Source organism: Manis pentadactyla, chromosome 8 (genome assembly GCF_030020395.1).
Source record: "Manis pentadactyla isolate mManPen7 chromosome 8, mManPen7.hap1, whole genome shotgun sequence".
Classification (NCBI taxonomy): domain Eukaryota; kingdom Metazoa; phylum Chordata; class Mammalia; order Pholidota; family Manidae; genus Manis; species Manis pentadactyla.
This window is the reverse complement of record NC_080026.1, coordinates 112,789,602-112,795,601: the sequence shown is the minus strand read 5'-3', so window position 1 is coordinate 112,795,601 and position 6,000 is coordinate 112,789,602.

Sequence of the window (6,000 nt, the reverse complement as noted above, 5' to 3'; positions counted from 1 at the left end):
CTGAAGTTATCCATGACCCTTCCTTCCCACAATCATTCCTCAGACCCAGGCTTTCACATTTTAGCTATAATGGAGAACTCACAGCTCCATAACCAAGTACTATATCTTAGATTTTTTCCCAACCCCTTTACTTCTCTCCACATTGTTCCTCTCCCCAGACATCCTTTTCTCACCTGGAAACATCTTTCTCTTTGTTTAGCCTTAGCTCTAAAGTCATTTGCCCTGCAAAAGCCTCATCTGTTTCACACGGGGTCAACCCCTTCCTGCCTTTTTTTTTTTAGGTACCATTGATATACACTCTTATGAAGGTTTCACAAGAAAAACAATGTGGTTACTACATTCACCCTTATTATCAAGTCCCCCCTCCCATACCCCATTGCAGGCACTGTCCATCAGTATAGAAAGATGCCACAGAGTCACTATCTGTCTTCTCTGAGCTACACTGTCTACCCTGTGACACCACGCACACCATGTGCATCAATCATGATACCCCACAATCCCTTTCTCCCTCCCTCCCCATCCGCCCTCCCACACCCCTCCCCTTTGGTAACCACTAGTCCCTTCTTGGAGTCTGTGAGTCTGTTGCGATATTGTTCCTTTGGTTTTGCTTCGTTGTTATACTCCACAAATGAGGGAAATCATTTGGCATTTGTCTTTCTCTACTTGACTTATTTCACTGAGCATAATACCCTCTAGCTCCATCCATGTTGTTGCAAATAGTAAGATTTGTTTCTTTCTTATGGCAGAATAGTATTCCACTGTGTATATGTACCACATCTTCTTTATCCATTAATCTACTTATGGACACTTAGGTTGCTTCCATTTCTTGGCTATTGTAAATAGTGCTGCGGTAAACATAGGGGTGTATATGTCTTTTTGAATCTGAGAAGTTGTTTTCTTTGGGTAAATTCCTAGGAGTGGAATTCCCGGGTCAAATGGTATTTCTATTTTTAGTTTTTGAGGAACCTCCATATTGCTTTCCACAATGGTTGAACTAGTTTACATTCCCAACTCCTTCCTTTTTTGTCTGTGACCCACAAGCCTTTGCCAAACTGCCTTCATCTACTGTGCTTCTACCAAAAGTGTACAGTAAGTTGTATTTTTTCTATACTATCCCAGATGGTCATAGTTCTTAGGTCACTCATCCTTGAGGGAAGCACACAGCACTTGGCATAGTGGGCACTCAAAATATGTCTGTTGCATCAACTCAAATAGGCACCTAAGAGGAACTACAAACAATAAACATATATATATATATATATATATATATATATATATATATATATATATATATTTAAAAGACTCAACTTACTTAGTAATTAGGGAAATGCAAATTAGAGACTATATGTGTAGTATTGTCCCAATTAACTGCCATTAAACAGAGTAAAAATGAAATACCCAACGCTGGTCAAAGCTTTGGGAAACAGATACATTCACACATGGCTAGTGGCCAGATAAATTGACATAAGCCTTCTTAGAAGCACACTTAAGTATCACTTAGCAAGAGCCAGTTAGTATGCTTTGACCTAGTCCTTCATGTAGGAATTTAAAACACAGTGAAATAAAAAGAGCCTCAGTAAATTTTAAAAGGTTGAAACTGTACCAACCAGCTTCTCAGACCACAAAGGTGTGAAACTAGAAATAAATTACACAAAGAAAATGAAAAAGTCCACAAACACATGGAGGCTTAACAACATGCACCTAAATAACCAATGGATCAATAACCAAATAAAAACAGATCAAGCAATATATGGAGACAAATGACAACAATAATTCAACACTGTAAAATCTGTGGGATGCAGAGAAGGCCGTGCTAAGAGGGAAGTATATTGCAATACAGGCCTACCTCAGGAAAAAAGAACAATCCCATATGAACAGTCTAAACTCACAATTAACAAAACTAGAAAAAGAAGAACAAATGAGGCCCAAAGTCAGTAGAAGGAGGGACATAATAAAGATTAGAACATAAATAAATAAAATCTAGAAGAATAAAATAATAGAAAGAATCAATGAAAGCAGGAGCTGGTTCTTCGAGAAAATAAACAGAATAGATAAACCCCTAGCCAGACCCACCAATAAAAAAAGAGAGTCTACACACATAAACAGAATAAAAAATGAGAACTGAAAAGTCACTACAGACACCACAGAAATGCAAAGAATTATGAGAGAATACTATGAAAAATTATATGCTAACAAACTGGATAACCTAGAAGAAATGGACAACTTTCTAGAAAAATACAACCTTTCAAGGTTAACTGAGAAAGAAACAGAAAATCTGAACGGACCAATTACTAGCAACGAAATTGAATTGGTAATCAAAAAATTACCTAAGAACAAACCGCCTGGACCAGATGGCTTCACCGCTGAATTTTATCAAACATTTAGTGAAGACCTAATATCCATTCTCCTTAAAGTTTTCCAAAAACTAAAAGAGAAAGGAATACTCCCAAACTCATTCTATGAGGCTAGCATCACTCTAATACCAAAACCAGGCAAAGACACCACAAAAAAAGAAAATTACAGACCAATATCCCTGATGAACATAGATGCAAAAATACTCAACAAAATATTAGCAAACCAAATTTAAAAATACATCAAAAAGATCATCCATCATGATCAAGTAAGATTTATTCCAGGGATGCAAGAATGGTACAATATTAGAAAATCCACCAACATCATCCACCACAAGAACAAAAAGAAGGACAAAAACCACATGATCATCTCCACAAATGCTGAAAATACATTTGACAAAATTCAACATCCATTCATGATAAAAACTCTCAACAAAATGAGTATTGAGGGCAAGTTCCTCAACATAATAAAGGTCATATATGACAAATCCACAGACAACATCATACTTAACAGCAAGAAGCCAAAATATTTTCCTTTAAGATTGGGAACAAGACAAGAATGCCCACTCTCCCCACTTTTATTCAACATAGCTCTGGAGGTCCTAGCCATGACAATCAGACAACACAAAGAAATAAAAGGCATCCAGATTGGCAAGGAAGAAGTTAAAACTGTCCCTGTTTGCAGATGACATGATTCTGTACATCAAAAACTCTAAATAATCCACTCCAAAACTACTAGATCTAACATCTGAATTCAGCAAAGTTGCAGGATACAAAATGAATACACAGAAATTTGTTGCATTCCTATACAGCAAGGATGGACTAGCACAAAGAGAAATCAGGAAAACAACTGCATTCACAATTGCATCAAAAAGAATATAATACCTAGGAATAAACCTAACCAAGGATGTGAAAGACTTATACCCTGAAAACTACAAGACACTTATGAGAGAAATTAAAGAAGAACCCAATAAATGGAAACACATCTTGTGCTCATGGATAGGAAGAATTAATATTGTCAAAATGGCCATCCTGCCTAAAGCAATCTACAGATTCAATGCAATCCCTATCAAAATACAAACAGCATTCTTCAACAAACTAGAGAAAATAGTTCTAAAATTTATATATGGAAACACCAAAGACCCAGAATATCCAAAGCAATCCTGAGATGGAAGAATAAAGCTGGGGGGATTACGCTCCTCGACTTCAAGCTCTACTACAAAGCCACAGTAATGAAGACAATTTGGTACTGGCACAAGAACAGACCAATACACCAATGGAACAGACTAGAGAGCCCAGATATAAACCCAAGCATATATGGTCAATTAATATAAGATAAAGGAGCCATGGACATAAAATGGAGAAATGACAGCCTCTTCAACACTGGTGTTGGCAAAACTGGACAGCTATATGAAAGAGAATGAAACTGGATTATTGTCTATCCCCATACACAAAAGTAAACATGAAATGGATCAAAGACCTGAATGTAAGTCATGAAACCATAAAACTCTTAGAAAGAAACATAGGCAAAAATCTTCTGAATATAAACATGAGTAACTTTTTCCGGAATGCATCTCCTTGAACAAGGGAAACAAAAGCAAAAATGAACACACGGGACTACATCAAACTAAAAAGCTTCTGTACAGCAAAGGACACCATCAGTAGAACAAAAAGGCATCCAACAGTATGGGGGAAAATATTTGTAAAAGACATATCTGACAAGGGGTTAACATCCAAAATATACTAAGAACTCACATGCCTCAACAACCAAAAAGCAAATAACCTTATTAAAAAATGGGCGAAGGATATGAACAGACACTTCTCTGAAGAAGAAATTCAGATGGCCAACAGACACATGAAAAGATGCACCACATCACTAATTATCAGGGAAATGCAAATTAAAACCACAGTGAGATATCACCTCACACCAGTTAGGATGACCAGTGCTGAAATGACTAAGAACAACAAATGCTGATGAGGATATGGAGAACCGGGAACACTCCTACACTGTTGGTGGGAATGTAAACTAGTTCAATCATTGTGAAAAGCAATATGGAGGTTCCTCAAGAAACTAAAAATAGAAATACCATTTGACCCAGGAATTCTACCCCTAGGAATTTACCCAAAGAATATAATTTCTCAGATTCAAAAAGACACGCACCCCTATGTTTATTGCAGCACTATTTACAATAGCCAAGAAATGGAAGCAACCTAAGTGTCCATCAGTAGATGAATGGATAAAGAAGTGTACAAATACATAATGGAATACTATTCAGCCATAAGAAAAAACAAATCCTACCATTTGCAACAACATGGATAGAGCTGGAGGATATTACACTCAGTGAAATAAGCCAGGCGGAGAAAGACATACCAAATGATTTCCCTCAATTGTGGAGTATAACAATGAAGCAAAACCGAAGGAACAAAACAGAAACAGACTCACAGACTCCAAGAAGTGGGTAGTGGTTACCAAAGGGGAAGTGTTGGGGGGGCCGGGTGGGGAGGGAGGGAAAAGGGGACTGAAGGGTATCATGATTGGTGCACATGGTGTGGCGGATCATGAGGAAGACAGTGTAGCACAGAGAAAGCAAATAGTGACTCTGTGGCATCTTACTATACTGATGGGCAGTGACCGCAGTGCGGTACGGGGGGGACATGATAATATGGGTGAATGTAGTAACCACATTGTTTTTTCATGTGAAACCACCATAAGAGTGTATATCAATAATACCTCAGTAAAAAATAAAATAATAATACCTTAGTAAAAAAAAAAAACAGTGAAATAGGTGGAAAAAAAGTATGTACTAAAATACTTAGGTCATTGGGCTTAAAATAATATAGTGAACTGGAAAGAATTCACTAATGGATGATTAAATTATTAAATACTATAATTATAAAATAGCTTGAAGCTGGCAGAATATGGAGAAACATGAAGCCTTGTTTATAAAATAATGTGAGAGAAAAACAGTATTTAAAACTTTATCATCCTATTACCTCAGTTAACTAAAAGTGATGATGCCTCTAAAGATTGAAGTTGAAAGGAAGCACTAAAATCTGAAATGATTAGATGGACTAAGTGAGATCATAGGAGTAAATTAGAAGTATTCTAAATTTTCTTTCATGATATTTTAAAATTAATGTCACAATATTTTGGAATGCTATGACTACAGGGAGGAAAAATGCTTTAAGGACATAGGAATGCTCAGGATACAATGTTAAGTTTAAAAAAATGTAGATATAATATGGTCTCAAGTTCACGGGGTAAAAATGTGGAAGAAATGTAGGTGGAAAGAATATTTGTAAGCTTTTTGAAGAGAAAAATATGGAATAAACCTATGTTGAGAGCAAATATTGCAAGAAATGCACCAAAATGCTAGTAGAATTTGCTGGTTAGTGGAATAATGGATGATTTTTAAATCATTTTTATAATCTGTCAGTGTTCAAAACTAATAATAAATATATTGAAATTGCTTGGCTTAAGTCTTTCTTTTCCATGTGTTCTGTACTAATTGGCCTTTGTGGTTCCACTGTCCCTGCCCTAAGACACTGCACATCCCTATCAGATTCATCTCCTTTCCCCCATATTTTTTCTCTTGGTTTTGCTTCTGTATTTCTGCTTGTGCCTTTGCTTGTTCTTCTTCCCATACTT